Genomic DNA, 18,074 nt, shown 5'->3' on the forward strand with positions numbered 1-18,074 from the left:
TGTGGTCTTGGTCTTGTGAGAGAATGAACTGGTGCCTATATGACACAGGTTCCTGGGGATCCCCAGACACAGTGCCTTGGAGTCCTGGCTCAGGACTTGGCATCCGTCGAGTGCCACCCCCAGGTCTGAGAATGGAGCACTGGCAGAATGGAAACTCTGGCATGCTATTTCCAAGTGCAATGCCCAGGGACCCGAGAACTGCTCTCTGTGCTTCAGTGGTGGCTGGAGGCCTGGCCCACCGAGCTGTGGGTACACCTGTCCTGTGGCTCACCATCTTGCCCCTTCTCGGCCATCTGCTGGTAGAGGGAGCGCGGCAGCCATCTTGCTGGATGGGGAGAGGGGGTTTGGAGACAGTGTCTCCCAGAGGAGGCGAGGGAGGCCCTCCTGTGGGTTTTGTGTAAGGCATGCAGGGTTCAGGAATCAGAATTTACCAAAGCTTTTCTTCCCATGTGTTGGTGGCCAAGCTGTTGTTTGGAGGTGGGAGTTTGCCGTGCCCTTGGTGGTTTGAGAAGCAGAGGTCGCCAGAGAGCCTTGCTTTCACACGCAGTGTCTGTTGGTGTGTCACATGGCCAGGAGCCCCTAGTCCATGCACTCACCGTGTGAGGCTCTGGAGGTGACACCACAGTGAGACTGCTCTAAGAAGCCACTGTGCTTAGTGGGTCGTGAGGCAAACACCTGTGGGAGATGAGCCTGAACTGATGGCACATTGGAGGCCTTGCTGGGATTCATGGACGATGTGTGTTACGAATGTAAACTTGCATGGATTTCACAAGAGGTTTTACACTTAAGCGAGTGTGTGTTTTGACTCCAGCGTTTTCCCCATGAGTTTTGCCAGGTCCCCTTGCCCTCCGCTGTGGGTGTTAGGCGTCTTTGGGGCTTGGAACAGAAGATGATGTGCTGAGACCTGATGGCAACCGGGAGGGTTCAAGATGGCACTCAGCAGAGGGTAAAGATGAGTGAGGGGCAAAGGCTGAGGAGGTGACGCAGTAGGGTGTGAGGGCCAGGCAGAGTCCTTCCTGCACATGTGGAGGACTGCATGTCCCTGCTTGGTTGATCTCCTCTCCCTCGCTGTGCACACAGAGGACCGTGTGTCCTTGCCTTGCTTGGTCTCCAGTCTCTGGCTGTGCACATTGAGGACCCTGCACTCCTGCATTGTTTTGTCACTGTAGCAGCTCAGGGAGGGAGCGTTGTCATATCTGTTTTTCCTGGTGGAGAATACCAGTCACGGAGAAGTTGTTACGGACCTGGAGGCATGGGACCAGTGAGCAAGGGCAGCCACCAGCCCCCTAGGCCTGCATATTGAAGTGGATCAAAGTCAAGTACTGAGAAGTAGGGTCCTCTTTCAGGTAGTCAGTAGCCACAAGTGGCTGCTGGAGTAGACAAGACCCTTGCTATCCATGGTGTTTGCCGGTAGCTGTTTGGACTGCTGAACCTGTGTTCGCAAACAATGCCACCTACCACCTGCCATCGGTGGAAGCTCCTGGGTTACTGAGCAGTCACTAGGCCAAGGGGACAGACAGAGTATTTTAGGAGCTTTAAAAATTATCGCCACATAGTGATTATTAGATAAGCAGAAAGAGGCAAATCTATGGGGAGTGGGCGAAGGGAGAGAGACCAAGTGAGGACACTCGCAGTAGTGTCCCGGAGCAGGAGGGGGCCAGAGACGGAGTGGCTTTAATTCAGGGCTCCATCGCTGGTTCACTCTCCAGATGTGCTCAGTGTCTGTGAGTAGGCAGGGGCCCAAGCTGGAGTGGTCATCAGTCCAGGATTCCTGTGAGGCTGGTAGGAAGCTGAAGATCCCAACCGTTTGGTCATCAGGAGCTGGAGTGGCGTGGAAGCCAGGCGTGCCAAGGTGGGCTGTGTGCGTCCTGGCCACTGGGTGCACTCCTGCTGCCCTCATGGTTTCCTTAGCAACGCGCGTGGTGTTTAAAGGGTTAGCGGAAGACGTGCACTATGGAACAAAGTGTACATGGCTCGTGCCTCTCTTAAATCCCCGACACATGCACAAAAGCTCCTTTGTCTGTGGATGTGCCGTGCTGCCAGCCTCCTGCTGCGGCTCCCCTCGGTCCTGTGAGGAAGGGAGTGGGCTGGCACAGGTTCAGGCCCTGTACTTCTCCTGCCATGATGGTGGCAGGTGGGATCCTGGGAGGAGCTAACTATAATCCTTTCGTCAATGAGGCCGCAATTGTGTTTCGCAGACTCCGTTTGGCAGGTGTGCAGTCAGTAAGGCAGCCTGATCACGGCTGTAAGTTCTGCTTCTTCTCACATTTCTCTCACACAACCTCTCTGCTTTTAAATGGGTTACCCAGGCACACAGACAAGACAGACGACCCGCTTCTCAGAGCACAGTGTGGCCAAAGTGCTGGCACCAATTACACTGCTGTGCGACGCAGAATCCCGGATCGTATTCAACTGCAGAGATGCGACTGCCTTAATTTGCAGAGAAAATGGAGAATTGCCTGCTGCTGCGGGGAGCTGGCGTATTGTTCTTTGGCTGTTAGTGGGTTGATCATACATTTCCCATGAACAGCCATGCGGAGCCAGAAATGTTTCACCAAGTCCCAACATCAGGTCTTGCAGTGGCTGCTCTCGGGGTATGAGTTGTGGGGCTGGGAGACACGGGGATGGGTGATTGCGAGACCATGCCCCTTGGTTTCCTGTGCGAGGCTGTGTGTGTGTGTGTGTGTGTAAGCAGCAACAGTTGAGAATCCAGGAGTTGCCTGTCACCCATAGCACTCTGCTTTTTTCCTTTTTGGCACTTTAGTGAGATCTTGAGAGTTCACTGTGCATGGCAATCTGTTAAATTTATTCATTTTTCCTTCTGATATTCATTGTTTAACTCCTAACTTTCAATTCACATCCCAGCTTCACAGCCAACATTAATCATTTTAAATAAATGCCTCCTATTTATTGTACATGTACAGCAAATAGCAAAGCCCAGACCCTCTAAGATTTATAACCAGTTAAAACTAAAAAAAAAAAAAGTCTTTTTTGAGGGGCAGAATGACAAGGGAGATGGGGTAGATGTGGAGCGTGGGGGAAACAGATCTTCCACCTGTTGGTCATAATGGCCAGTGCTGGGCCAGGCTGAATTCAGGACCTGGCACTCCATCTTGGTCTCCTATGTAGGTTGTAGGGGCCCAAACACCTGGGCACTGTCCCCCTAGCCCTCGAGAGCCACAGATGCCAACTGCTGACTAAGAGCCCAGCTGTGGCCTGTTGGAGCCCACCCGCCAGCTCTCCTCACTGGGACTTTTACAGCCTCCTGAAGTTTTTATTTATTTATTTTTTTGACATGCGCAATTGCCAAGAGCAAAGCAGAATTAATGTCATTTTCCAGCATCTTTTCGGAGACCTTGTTTTTATCCTCAGACATGATCTTGGGGGAGGGATGTTCTGAGGAATATGGTTTGGGATGGGAAGAACTTGCATTTTATTATGCTTATAATTTTTATCTTTAAAAGTTTTATAGCCTTGGTGTCAGTGAAATTTCATAAGCTTAACACAAGGTCTGTTGGGTGTCAGTGCAGCTATTTCATAGCAAGGGACATTTATACGATGTTAAATTCAAGTAACTTTCTCAAGTTCCGCATTAAATCATGGAGCAGTAAATGGTATAGCAGGGACAGTTCAGGGAGATGTGAGACCATGAAGTCAGATCTCACAATTCTTGCTGCTGGCTGGGGGACCAGGACAGAATTTGATTGTGTTTTGAGAGCAGTAACCAGTCTTCACTACCTGAAAAGTGAGCTTGTATAGACGTTAAAGGTCTGCACTCCCGAGATTTCTGCCTTAATTTGGAACGATATTATCTTGGCGAAGGGAAAGGGGCTGTTTATGGGTCATAAATATGCAGAACTTGCCAGTTGGCCAGGTCTGAGGTAAGGAAAAGTCAGAGTTCCCAGATGGAAGCCAGGACGTAAGATGTGGGGCAGGCATGAGAGGTGGGATAACCCAGAACACGAGTTCTGGTCCACTTCATGCCAGAGGTAACAAGTGCAGTCAGGCCTGTTGGAAGCATATTTGGGATTCAGTGGCTTTGTTTCTCCCAGCGGCTTTGTTGGCCCGTGGGTGTAACAGTGCAGCCTGGGAGTTTTCAGCTTTGTAACCACATCGCCAAATGCAACTGTTTGCCCTTAGCCCACTTCCTGTCCTGCCCACTACCCTGCTCGCCCCCTGCCCCTGCAAGCTCTGCTGCTCCGGGATAGTTCCTGAATGGAATCTCGGCCGCCTTCTAAGAACGGCCTCTTGCAGGCAACAGCTTCTCAGGGCTGGTCTTTTCCATCCGCTGGTTCACTCCCCAAGTGGCCGCAATGGCCAGAGCTGAGCCAATCCGAAGCCAGGAGCCAGGAGCCAGGAGCCAGGAGCCTCGTCCAGGTCTCCCACATGAGTACAGAGTCCCAAGAGCTTGGGCCATCCTCTACTGCTTTCCCAGTCATAAGCAGGGAGGTGAATGGGAAGCAGGGTTGCTGGAATTAGAGCTGGTACCCCTATGAGATTCTGGTGCATGCAAGATGAGGACTTTAGCCACTAGGCTACTGCACCAGGCCCATCCCCAACCAATTTTAAGCCGCCCTGCATGATGTGGGACATGATGGATGGGAGTAATAGCTGGTGACCAATATTAGAGTGTGGGGACAAGGAAATTCATTGCTCCCCATCCATTCTCGCAATCAGAGTTACTGTTCGAGAAATTATCCTCTTCGCTTCTCCTGTGCCATTTCACGGTGCTGTGGCTTGATTTAGCTCTGTGCCGCTGCCGCGTGCCTCTGCACAAGAGGCCGCTGACTTCCTGTGCCATGTCGCTTGTCAGTGATCGTTAATTCTGAGTGCCGGGGTGAGCTGGCAGTTGGGTTTCGTGTAGCTCGTGATGGTGTGTGTTTTCCCGTGAACCGACTGGGAGCCTCGCACTGTGGCTTTGCCTGTGTTCCTGGGCTTGTGTGTTTGAAACCTTGCAAATCTTCCATCTTGGTTCCTGGTTGTTTCCCAGGCACTGTGTAGGGTTGGGGTGGGGTGCTCTGGGGTTCACCTGCCCACAGCCCTTGGTTTCTGTTGAAAGTCACTGCTGTGAGACCGTCTGTTCCCCTCCCTTGGGGTCCTGCTGCTTCATGAGTGAGAGCGCCCCTCTTCCCGTCCGTGAGTTTTTCATTCACCCACAGCACTGGCAGGACATCGCCTATGTGTTGGGCAATGTTGGTATGACTGTGGATATGACATGAGTGAAAGAAGGACTCTGTGCCAAGAGGATTTACTTTCTAGTTGGAGAAGACAATAACCAGGCCAGAAAACGCAAGGATAGCAACATGCTGGCAATGGGGCTGGTCCTGTGGTGAACTGGGTACAGCAGCCTCTGCTTTACTGGCATCCCATAGAGGCACTGCTTGGCGTCCTGGCTGGTGGCCCGGGAAAGCGGTGGGGGATGGCCCCAGTGCTAGGGTCCCTGCGCCCAGGTGGAGGGTGGTCTTGGCTTTGGACTGGCTTAATTGAAGTTGTTTGGATTGCAAACCAGTGAATATATTTCTCTCTCTCTCCTTCTCTTTGTCACTGCGCCTTTCAAATGAAAACAGGTAATTTTTTTTTAAAATAAGGAAAATAAATTAAAAAAATAATTACTTATATTTGAAAGGTAGGGTGACAGGAGCACAGGGAAAGAGAGAGAGTAACCAAGTTGCTGCTTCACTCCCCAAATGGTTGCGATCACCAGCTGCTAGGCGGAAGCCAGCAGCTCAGAGCTCCATGCTGGCCTCCCATTTGGGTGCTAGGGCAGGGAAAGGGGGTTGCCGGGAGCCAGGTGACCCCACAGCGACCTCGATACTGCTGCGGGCTGCTGCTGAGACTCTGGAGTGGTGAGTGTCACGCGCTCAGCCCTCTCCTGTGTTAGATGCTCAGCACACGTGGTCAGCCCTCTCACTGGGCTGGTCTGTGTCACATGCTCAGCCCGCTCCGTGGTCTGTGTCACGTGCTCAGCCCTCCTCATGGGCTCTGCTGGGGACTTTGTGTGGCCCATGCCAGAGTGTTCAGAGAGGCAGGTGCGGCCTGGGGCTGGCGGAGCAGGGCTGGGTGTGGGGTGCTGTTGCGTTGTCTCCCCCCAGCCCTTGAGCTGTAGGCTGGGTAATGAGAGTGGGAGAGGTGCAGGCCTGGGCTCAGGGCAGGGAAGCAACACGGAGTGGCCCGGGGGTTTGGGGGACACCTTGGAGTCGGCTGGGATGACTCCTTTTCCTACTGAGCAAGAACCCTGCTTGGGGTCCAGCTTGGTGTCATCTTAAAGGATGTCTACCCGCCCACATCACCCCCTCCTGAGCTTCCTTCCTTGGAGCCACAGGGCCTTCTTGTGCAAGGCTAAGCAAGCCTGTGGCTGCCCCAGGCCCAGTGGACGTTACACCTGTCTGCATCCCAACGTGGCAGGTGGCGCTGTGGCATCATTGCACAGAGTGTGTGGGTGGCGGAGGCAGGAGAGCACGCTAGCTTGTGTGGAGGGGGAGAACTCACTTCGTTCCCTGCAACTGCAGCCTGGACAGATGCCTTCCCCTGCAGAACTGGGCACGCACTGGGACATCACTGTCAGACGCCAGCCAGTGGTACTGTTGCCGCCCTGAGGAGGCCGTTGGGGTTGCCCCAGGTGCAGGCTTGGCTCTGCCCTCCCCATGCCGCACTGACAGCTGTGCAGCCTTTGCCAGTTTCTTGTCTTCCTCAGCGCTCTATCCTGAAGTCCGCTGAGTAACTTGGGGAAAGGGAATTAATCATGACATTTTTAATGGGAGGCAGCTTTTCGCTGTGGGGCACCTGGTAGGAGCTAAGAACCAGGCGAGGCGCTTCTGTACTCAGCCCCAACAGCCGTGCTCAGCTTGTTGGCTTTTGGAACACTCATTGGGTGCAGTGCCCCAGGGAACCTGGAAAGAATCAGGAAAGGCTTCCTGGAAGCGCTCTGTCCTTGCCTGGGGGACGTTGGAGGGGGCCTTCTGAACCTAGCAGGGGCACCTGCTCCAAGAAGGACCAGCTCGACTTTGCTCCTTGTCGCTGTCACTTCTGGGGGATTCCATCATCCTGGAAGTCAAGCCCTGGCATTCTAGGGCTGTGGACCCCAGGCTCTGGACCTGACCGGTGGCCCTTGCAGGCCGGATGCCCTCGGTCAAGGGACTCCTGTCGCCGAGGGTGTAGCAGGTGCTGCTGCCTCACCTTGACCCCTTTGCTCTCCCCGCTAGTGTGGGTGCGGCTGCCAGTGTTACCCCTCTCCCTCCCCAGCTCATCTGAGGATGGTTCCTGGCTGGGAGAGGTACTCTCTCCCCCAACACACACATAGAAGTGATTCCTGTTGCTCAAGAGAGCAGCCCAGTCCATTGGCCTCTGGTGCCCAGGTGGTACACCTGCTGGGTGTGGATTAGATCTTTGTTGAAAGCACCTGTAGGCATGGCATCTTCCCTGCCCCACCTTCTTTACCCTCACCCTCTATTTTTCACCCAAAGTTGCTTCTTCCAGAAGTACACTGGCCCCGCAAGATGGGGAGAGGGTCGAGATGACAGTCCCGGGGGGATGGTCACAGCATGTGAGAGGGGGCCCCGGGAAGAGGAGCTGCTGCTCTGAGCTCAGCTCAGCTCTCCCCACCGTTCTTCATTCCTGGCTAGTCCTGACGGGCTGGGACATGTGTGGGGGAAGTCAGCCACCACTGCAGTGCAGGAGGGAACGTCGGAGCTTTCTGGTCCGGGGCCCTAGCATTCTCCCTTAACAGGCCTCCCGGGAGGGCTATGCGGGGTGGCCAGGGCCGGGGAGTCCCGCTCCTGGCAGGCGCTTTCTTCTGAGAGCAAGTGGTCCCGGACAGATAACAGAGAAAGTGCAGAGTCATGCTTTGCTGCTGCCTCCCTCTGCCTGTAGCTCATTTTAATTACTGTGAAATAATTATCTCCTGCACACAGCTGGGTTTGTTGTGGTGCATCTTGTGAGTCATGTTTCCACACAGGAATAGACCGGACAGGCTGACAGTGGGGGCTGGAGCTGATGACATGCACATCTGGCTCCTGGGAAAGGCTCAGGAAGTAGGGGCACTTGTGAAAAGACCCTCGTGTGAAAGACCCTGCTGGCCTGTAGAGGACCATTGTGAAGCCATTTTGTTGAAGTCCTGAGGGTCAGGACGCTGGCCCAGGTGTCTGCCAGGAACACATGATGCCAGCTGCTGGAATCTGAAGCAAATGGTTCAGAGGGCAGCCAGGGACTGTCACCAGAGATCACCCTGTGTTGGTCAATGCCATGGGTTCCCAGGGTAGTGGGTCTCGGGTGTTCTCATATCTGCGTCCAAAGCCCTGCTCTTTGGGCTTTTATGATTTCATCCAAACTACAGATAGCTTCTGAACATCTGACACTTCGCCCTGGAGCTTTCCTCCAAGAAAAAGAAAAAGGAAGGCAGAGGCCACCGTTCTTGTCTTTACTGAATGGACGATATGTCGAGGCAGGAGACACACGGGTTTCCTGTCAGACTGGCTGTGGAATGAGACACGCGGGTTTTCTATCAGGCCGCCTATGGAACGAGAAGGGGGTGGGGCCGAGGGCTTACACTTGAGCGATGAATAGGCATGACCCCGCAGGGTCTGGTCTCTGGAGAAGGCAGAAGGGGTGGAGACGGTAGAAGCCAGAGGGGGCGGCCCGTGCTCAGGGTGGGAGCAGCGTGGCTGTCTCGTGACCCCTTGCCCTGACCCTTGAAGGGTTCAGGCTGGTGTCTTGGAGGGAGGCGGGGCGGCGCCAGCAGGAGGTGGGCAGTGTGGTGCGTGTCTGACTCGCCCTTACCCTGTGTGTGCCAGTGTGTGACCTGGAGGTGGTTGCTGTCAGATTCACCTCCAACGCCTTGGCTGCCCGGTGGTGGTGCAGGCTTGATGACTTTGCCTAGCAGCCTCCCCTCCTTTCTGGTCCTAATACCCAGGATTTCCGCTGGGCACCCTTTTTCTACAGGCTTCTGGTCCCTGCTTTGTACTCAGGGCGTACCTGGGCTGCCCGAGGTGGCGCCTCTCCCAGGGGAGCCTGGGATCCCATACCTGAGTACTAGTGTGGGCTCAGCACCCAGGCACAAGCAGCCAAGAAAGCTGCTCGTCTCTGGCCTCGGCCATTATTCCAAAGTGTTACTGGTTTGACTGAGGCAAGCTTGGGAGTTCCTTGGAAGGAAGAGCTGTTGGCCTACCGGCCCTGGCCTTGGGAGGTGGTGGAGTGGAGCTGCTGGCGGCCATCACGGCGTCCGCGGAGCTGGAGTGGAACGTGCAGACGCGGCTGGGATCTGGGACGGGTCGGCGTCGAGTCAGGCACACTCGGCAGGACAGAGAGAATGGCCATTGTCAGTCGTGTGAGTGACTCTGTTTCTTTTTTTGTTTTTGCAGTTTTCTGACTTGGCATGGATGTCATGGCTTGAGTGAACTTTCCAGCTGTCCCTGCGGGGAACTTGCTCCCCATGCGTGCTCTTGTGTGTGTGTGAAGGTGATGGGCAGTGGGTGGGGTCCTTAGTGGCTTGAAGGGAGGAAGAGAGCCGTGAGCAGGTGTGTTGGCTGTGTTTTCCTGCAAGCTGCCATCTGCCATAATGCCACAGAAAGACTTGGCCCGTCGCTGAGCTGTGGCTGGCACAGTGCTGTGGAACTGGGAGCTGGACAGCTTCTGTCCTAGTGTTTGCCCAGTTACAGCGAAGGGAAAGGAGGAGCAGGGGACATGGTGGTGACACGCACTGCGCTGCCCTTGTGCGGGTGCTGCCCTTGCCTCCCTGGACGGACTTACGGTCGTCACTGCTAATGTGAGGAAGGCACCGTTCCCTTTGTGGGCTTGTTTCTCTCATGGTTGCAGTGCCATGCTGCCCATTTCCCAGGCCGGCTATTGGAGAAAATTCCAGGTCGTGTGTGCCACTGTGTGCTTTGTCCTCCGGGGTTGATAGGAGCTGCACTGACCACACCTAGTGTGAGGACACGTCGCCATCAACCAGGCTGCTCACCCACATCTCCGAGCTCCCACACAAACGCCACCTACAGAGGAAGGATGGAAGGTGCCAGGGAGTTTCCATTGCTTGGATATTGATTAATGTACGCTGCCCCCCTCCACCCTCGTGCAAGTGGAAGTTTTGTTTTCTCTGCCTATTGTTCGCTCCCCCATCGCCGGTGGGTGGTGGTGTCTCCTGCACTTACGAAGCAGACTTTCCACGATGGAAGTGGTCATCAGGTCACTGGTGATCTTGGAGGTGCTTAGATGGAATCTGTGTCTTCAAGCCTGTAGCAGCGTGGAGTTTGTGTGGGGGCCCACGTGGCGTGGAACTCAGCAGACCCTTGGGGTGTGGTCCGTAACGAGCCCTCTCATTCTCCTCTCCAAGTGTTGGTGGAGGTTTAGAAAACACTGCAGGCGTCAGAGTGGCTGGTGGGAACTTGCTGCTGTGTCTCCGTGCACAGGTGTATGCAGGGCACCCGGCAGGGAGCGTCGGCTGTGGGCTGCATCTGGGGCCACTTTCAGGCTTGCTGTGGGCACCAAGTGCACCTGCCAGGCATTGGCGTCTGTTGCTGGGCCCGGGGTGTGCCTTGTCAAGGACCAAGGGAGCCGAGTGTGACCAGAGGCCACGTGGGTGTGGGTCGGCCTGAGGCAGTGGCACACACACGTGTGGGAAGCAGTACAGCTCTGAAAGTGGCATAGTCCAGCGAATGTTGGTTATTTGACCTTTTTTTCCCTTTCATCTTTTAAACCTGTTTTTACCCAGGTGTAGCACACACACAGGTGCTGCTCTGTGGATTTTTGTCCCTGAAGCCCACCCATGGAAGCTGCACTGGGCTCATGGCCCACAGCACCATCAGTGGCCTAGTCCCCCTTCCCAGCCATGCCCCTCCTGGTCCCTCTCCCTATACCACCTGCCTCCCATGCCCTGGCCATCGCCACCCTGGCCTCCAGCAGTGTGGATTGGCTTGCCTGTTTGTCCTGGACAGTATAAGCCTTGTTGCATCTGACGCAAGCAGGGCTATGTGTGTGGGATTTCTCAGTATGATCTTCATTTTCCTTGTTGCGTGGTACTCCACTGTGTGTGCACCACCGTCGTGAGCCCTTGCTTTCCTTGCTGCAAGGTGTGCCCCTGTGTGCGACCAACACCATGGGTCCGTCTTTGCCTCTGGCTGGGTCTCTAGGGTAGCTTCTTCGCTTCTGTGTGACTAGTTCTGTAAACAGTTTTCTAGCATGGACTTTGCTCAGTGATACTTTAATACACTGTGAAAAGTGTTTGAAATAGATTCCCCTGATGGATTTTGGTGAATTTCAGTGTCTAAGCACTTTTGGGATGATCTAAAAATCACTTGAAAAGGTCCTGTAATTTTCATGATTTGGGGGGTCTTGTGTGTGTGTTTATTCATTTATTTGAAAGTCAGAAGGCACGAGAGAGAACTTGAACTTCTATCCGCCGATTCACTCTCCCGGTGGCTAAGGCAGCCAGGGCTGGAACAGGCCATAGCTGGGAGCCAGCAACTTCATCCGGGTCTCCCACATGGGTGGCAGCGACCCCCGTACCTGGGCCATCTGCTGCTGCTTTTCCCACGCCATTCACAGGCAGCTGGCTTGGAATTGGAGCAGCTGGGACTTGAACCAGCAGCACCCAAATGTGAGGCTAGTGTTGCAGGGGGTTGGTTTTACCTGCTTCTCCCGAATGCTGGCCTGGAACTTTAGTTTCAATCAAGTGTTCTACGGACCGAGTTATGGGGCATGTCTTTGTAAGATCCAGTGATGTCCTCGCGATGGCGCTGCCTCCTTTGCTCTCCGCGGAGCCTCGGGACGGGGAGGCTCACAGTTGGCTGCGGTGTTTGGGAGGGCTTCAGGAGGCCACGAGAGAGGTGCGCTTGCAGGTCGGTGCCCCCGGCCTGTCCTCTCGCTCTCAGATCTCTGCTCCGATGGAATTAGCTGCGACGTTCCTCTTCGGGCACTGTGACTCGAGTCAGGTCACACGCTTGCTGACTCACCCCCAATGATGCAGTACTGGGCTAAAAACGGACCTGCGAGCAGAGGCAGGGCGCAGCGTTCAGAGAGCTTTCTGCCGCAGGGGATAGGGACCACGGCAGCCTCTGTTCCTCGCTCTGTGTCTCTGGCTGCTTCTGCTTAGCCTCTGGCAGAGCTGGGCCTGTGGGGGCTCTGCGTGTCTCATCGTTTGGTCTGTGAGCCAAGTGTAAACACGTCACTTGGAGAGTGACCACCCCAGCTCCGAAGAACAGGTATCCTGTTTCTCAGTCATGAGCCTCACATCCATGCAAAGCATGGTGTTTCAAGGGTGTTTAGGAAGGAGGAGAAAGGCAATATTTCTGGAAGACTTGGAACAGGTGTTTTGGCCTTCTGCTGAACAGAAAGCATGTTGGAAATCCCTCCACCATTCCTGCTTTCATTTGCTCCCTTCTCAGCCCTTGCTAAGCTTAGAGATCTGTCGCTCTCACTGCAGGCTCAGCCTGCTGGGCTTTGAATGTCAGCCTCGCCTGTTGCTGGGTTTGTGTTCAGTGGTCAGCGTGTCTCCCAGTCTGTGCCGAGTTTATGTGACTGTGTTCTGACAGGGATGTGCTGGTGTGTCTTGGGTTGTTGCAGGGATTTTAATGTGGTTACAGTTGTAAGGGAGGGACAGCTCAGGCCTGGAGCGTGCTGGGTGCTCAGAGCACATGGATTTCTGTGCCTTCTTGAAGGTACTCACAGCAAGTATGTGCCGAGAACAGAAGTCTCTGGAGAGAACATCAGTGCTTGTATGTGTGTATTTTCATGTCTCGTGGAAAAGACAAAAGTACTGAGAGACAAGGCCCAGTGCTGTGATGTCGTGGCAGGCTTGGGCTTGGCTTGAGGGGAGATTTCTTCTTGGAGAGTGGTGTTTCCCCATTTAACTTACAAAGTGCAGAAAGTGCAGTGATATGGAAATCACCAAGACGGTGACAAAACTTTGAGCCTTTGCAGCCTTCGCACAAGCCTGTGGGTGCTGAGGGTGGGTCGAGGGGCCCACGCCACATGCGTCCCTAGGGCCTCTCCATTCACTCCCCCTGCCAGCACATGTCCATGACCTTTCTCCAGATTGTTGTGTTGCTGGACATCTTGGTGTCACCCCCAAACTGGCAAATCCTTGTCATTGAGAAACCCAGCTCTTCAAAATAATGTTTGCAAAAGTATTTGGCAACTTCCGATCAAGTTAGGAATAGCCCTAACTCAGGGTCCAGAAATCCCACTCCTGTGTTTGTCTAGCAGGAAAGCTTGTAGCCACATAAAGACCCTAGCAGCTCTGTTCATGGTACCCTGATCACCAAATGGCAGGTGGCTACAGGGATCGCGTCAACCCCCCGCTACAGCAGAGATGACGTGAGCAGCAAAGCCGACATGTGGCACCAGCGTGACGTTGAGTGACATATAGCAGGTGCGGCAGGCCAGTGCAGCTCTGATGGGACTGGCCTGCAGAGCCAGAGGCACGTCAGTCCAGCTGTGTGGCCTTCTGGCTGTGCTGGCGGTTACACGTGCGCATACACACACACAGGGAGAGTTCCCGAGGAGAAGGTTTGGCTTAGGATACACACTGGGTCGGAGTCCTGCCCTGGCACTCACTCCAGCTCCCTGCCGCTGCACTCCCAGGGGGCAGCAGGTGTCTCCTCAGTAAACAGGATGTCTGGCCTGGGTTCCTAGCTCACTCTTGGCCACATCAGGCATTTCAGGGTGAACCAGCAGAGGAAGCTGTGTCTTCCCCTCTCTCCCTCTCACTACTTTTCAATAGTAACAAAAAAGTTCATGGAAAGTACATATCATGAAAAAAAAAACCTGCATGAATAACAAAATTTTATTGAACCAAAGTAAACAGATAATTTGATTTTCATGAACTTTTTAAAGTTTCTTTGTGTGTATGTTAAGTGGAGTCGTCCCTAAAGCAGTGGAGTGAGCAGACACCTGTTGTCTCCAGGTCTCACATCTCCAAAGCTCTGAGCTTCCTCCGGCAGCAGCTGCCTCCCGGTCCTGTCCCACTCTTTCAGGCCCGTGGCCTGGCATGCTGTCCCTGTCATTGCTGTTCCTGTTGGCGGTGGAGATCCATCGGTCTCCTGGTTGGTTTCCTTGTCGTGCTGGTGACCATTTTCAGGCCAGAGCTCCCCGCACGTAGGAGGAACCAATGCTATTGTGTGGAGCTCTTCCTCTAGGGAGCTCTCGGGCATGGCTCATGGGGAGGGGCCCTTGTTGGATGGACGGCTCCTGCATCCTGCACCTGGCCTCCCCGTGATCTAGTTTTGTCATTTGGCCAGGTGACCTCCTCTCTCGAGACACATCAGTTTGCTCGTGTGAGACTTGCAGCATGGGCTGAATCAGGGGATGGCGAAGTTGTGTTTCATTCCTGAAAGTCAAGATTTGCAACTCACGAACCTTGTGCATTGCTGCTCTAAGTGGTGCTCGTTGGGTGAAATCCGAGAGCCGGGGCGTGGTGGCCCTGGAATGGGCTACTCCGTACTGTTTCCATCTCACGTTCATGTCCAGCATGCTTCCGTGGAACACAAAAATATCTGTAAGGTAGAAGTTTTCTGGCCATACTCATTGTTGGCTTTAACCTCAAGTGGCTTCAATCGGACAGCTGTGTATGAATACTAATTTTGCTTTGAGGGCTTTTAGGAAAGACTTTTTTTCAGCACTTCTGTTTTCACAACACAATCAAGGGAATTAGTGCTTCTGACAAAGCAGCCATTAAATGTGTGCTGTGCCCAGCGTGGGAGGTGACCCCGTCTCGGGAAGCAGTGGAGTGAGTTGCCTGTTTTGTGTTGTTTGTGGAAGCAGGTCTCAACTCTCTCTGACGTCGCCTCTCTAGGCGGCCGAGACATGCCTTCTGTCAGGGCCGTGACGGCTCTCATGTTTTCTGGAGCCTCACTTCTCTCTCACTTGGTCTTGGGTTCTGGCAGATCTTGCTGTAATTCTCCTGCCTTATGGGTAAAGGCTGTGCTACCCTGTCACCTGACCCCGAAGATGCAGTGCCCTTCCAGCTGCTGCAATGTTTCCTAAGCTTGATGTCTTTTCCCAGGATCCTTTGCATCAGGCGGGACTGTGGGTCCAGTTCTGCCCAGTGGAGTGGAAGTGGTGGCTGTGTGTGTCACTCCCTGTGTGACACGTTTGGATGTGGAATTCCGTGGATCAGGCCCCTCCGGACCATGTGGGCCGTCAAGGTTCTTGGCCCTTGGAGAAGAGAATGCCTCCTTCAGCTCAGCGACTGTAACCTTGTTGACTTGTTTCTGCTAGTCCTTCTGGTGACGGACAGGCAGGGACACCTGGGGCTGGGGGACAGACAGGCAGGGACACCTGGGGCTGGGGGGACAGAGGCTAGTCCTTCTGGTGACGGACAGGCAGGGACACCCGGGGCTGGGGGGCACCGACAGAGGCTAGTCCTTCTGGTGACGGACAGGCAGGGACACCCGGGGCTGGGGCACCGACAGAGGCTAGTCCTTCTGGTGACAGACAGGCAGGGACACCCGGGGCTGGGGGGCACCGACAGAGGCTAGTCCTTCTGGTGACGGACAGGCAGGGACACCTGGGGCTGGGGGACAGACAGGCAGGGACACCTGGGGCTGGGGGGACAGAGGCTAGTCCTTCTGGTGACGGACAGGCAGGGACACCCGGGGCTGGGGCACCGACAGAGGCTAGTCCTTCTGGTGACAGACAGGCAGGGACACCCGGGGCTGGGGCACCGACAGAGGCTAGTCCTTCTGGTGATGGACAGGCAGGGACACCCGGGGCTGGGGGACAGACAGAGGCTAGTCCTTCTGGTGATGGACAGACAGGGACACCTGGGGCTGGGGGACAGACAGGCAGGGACACCTGGGGCTGGGGCACCGACAGAGGCTAGTCCTTCTGGTGACGGACAGGCAGGGACACCTGGGGCTGGGGGAACAAGGGCTAGTCCTTCTGGTGATGGACAGGCAGGGACACCTGGGGCTGGGGGGACAGAGGCTAGTCCTTCTGGTGACGGACAGGCAGGGACACCTGGGGCTGGGGGGACAGAGGCTAGTCTTTCTGGTGACGGACAGGCAGGGACACCCGGGACTGGGGGAACAGAGGCTAGCTCCTTTCCGTTTTTCTCATCCCATTGCATATATATTTATTTTCTTCAGTCCCTCGTACGCATGCTGCCTGATACCTCCCTAGCAGCCTCAACATCCACATCTGTGAAACTGGCGCATTGCTTTTCCTCGTGGTAGTTTTTCACACAGAGCAAATAATAAATAATTCAGGTGATGTGGCTCAGCTTGGAGGACTGTCAAAGGCGAGTGATTTTCTGCCATGATTTTGCTTCTCTTTGTCTGAAGTTGGGACATGGCTGTAAGCCTGCAGCTCGGTGGGCCCTCAGGATCTCGACAGCGCCTGGCGTAGGGATCCAGTAACCAATGGCTCTCTGAATGGACCAGGAGAGCTGGTCTTGTTCTCATGAATCGTGGTGCTGCGAGCACTCGCCTAAGTTGTTTGCAGAGACCTGATTTTACAGTGGCTGCCGTGATCAATACTTAATAAACATGTTTAGAGCTTCTCTATGCAGATGCGAGCAGATGCGAGCAGATGCGAGCCTCCCTTCATGGCTGTCAGCAGGTAGTCGCTCTTTCTAAAGACGCTGGTGTGGAAACAAGGTGTGCTGGCAATTTCTCTTGGGCTAATGTATCCGAAGCCTGCAGCACATTGTTCTGAAGGCTGACAGGGTGGCAAATTGTTAGTCTTGGCAGGTGACTTGGATAATTGGAAATAGACACAAGTCACTCCTGACCAAGTTGTTGAATATGAAGAATGATTTTGCTTGATGGAAAAATAAAGAATCTAATGCTGCATTGATTTTTTTTTTAAAATGACTCTGGTTTCAATAAGAGAAACTCGAAAATTATGGAAGCCATGTGGGAAAGATGGGTTTGTCACAGGGTGGCTGTGTTGAGAAATAGCTCCTTTGGATGCATACTTTCTGCAACTTTATATATATTATAAATATTTATATAAAATAAATATATATTTATACAATATTATATATTTATATATGTTTATATTTAAATATAAATATTTTAAATCTGAGATGCAGAGAAATGGAGAGAGACCAGCCAATCCTCTCTGTTGGCTCCCTGCCCAGTGCCCACTGCGGTGGACAAGGACCCAGCCACCGGAGCCACCGTTGCTGCCTTGCAGACTCTGTGTTAGCTGGAAGCTGGCATTCAGAGGCACAGCCAAGGCTGACATGGAGGCACTCCATGGTGGGATGTCTGCATCTTTACCCAGGGCTTAACGCGTACCCCAATTCTTAGTAAGTTAAAATAATTTGTTTGACCATTTCTTGGCTCGACTTATACCACGTTTGTCTCTGAAAATAAAAGCTCTTAAGTAGTCCCTCCTCTATTTTCTTCTTTTCTCTTTCCCGCTTCCCATTGAAGGGCCCTCTGCTGAGCGTGGACCATGCAGTATGTGTGTGGATCCCACAGTAACACCAAAGAGATGAGAGGCTGTTCCATTCTGGGAGAGAACTTCCCAGAGACGATGCCCAATTCGCTGCCAGTGTGCCTTGGCTGCTGTGCCAGTGCGCCTCAGTTGCTGTGCCAGTGTGCCTTGGCTGCTGTGCCAGCCTTGTTTGCTGAGAGGTCTGCACCTTGGGGTTGCCAAGTCTTGTAAAAATTTGTGCCAATGCTGAATATGGACTGACGATTTATGATTTCATTAAAACATAGTGTGCCAACTGTTTTCCTGCATGAGTATTTCATTGGGCATTTCATGTAACTTGGAGGCGATTTAAGTATATGGGGGGATGTACGCAGGTTCTGGACAAATCCTATGCCACTTGCACAAGGGATTTGAATGTCACAGAAATGGTGGCCTTTGTTTTTTCTCCCAGGGGCTTTGTCTGATGAGCATGCCTGGGTCATGCCTCTGGCCACCAGCAGGGGAAGGAGCCCAGGAGCCAAAGAACAGTTCAGACTCAGATCTGCCTAGCCCACAGCGCCTGCCACCCTGCAACCTCCCAGCAGGAGACTTGGAGATGTGCCTGGCTTGGGAGCACATACCTGCCCTGTCCTCTGAAACCTCATCTCCTGCTCTGGAGGGGGCCAACAGGGGAGCAGGTGTGATTTCAGCGGGGCTGT

The 18,074-nt window shown here is 53.9% G+C and overlaps 1 long non-coding RNA gene across 1 annotated transcript in view; it reads left to right on the forward strand.

Annotated features, from left to right (window-relative positions):
* The first annotated feature begins 8,507 nt into the window (after positions 1-8,507).
* The window catches only part of LOC121166070, a 130,529-nt gene continuing 120,962 nt past the window's right edge, over positions 8,508-18,074 (forward strand). Inside the window, exon 1 of the long non-coding RNA XR_005885338.1 lies at positions 8,508-9,322. This is a non-coding gene — a long non-coding RNA (uncharacterized LOC121166070). The remainder of the gene's footprint in view (positions 9,323-18,074) is intronic.

Source organism: Ochotona curzoniae, unplaced genomic scaffold (assembly GCF_017591425.1).
Source record: "Ochotona curzoniae isolate NIBS_2020 unplaced genomic scaffold, NIBS_Ocur_1.0 contig_908, whole genome shotgun sequence".
In the NCBI taxonomy this organism is placed as follows: Eukaryota; Metazoa; Chordata; class Mammalia; order Lagomorpha; family Ochotonidae; genus Ochotona; species Ochotona curzoniae.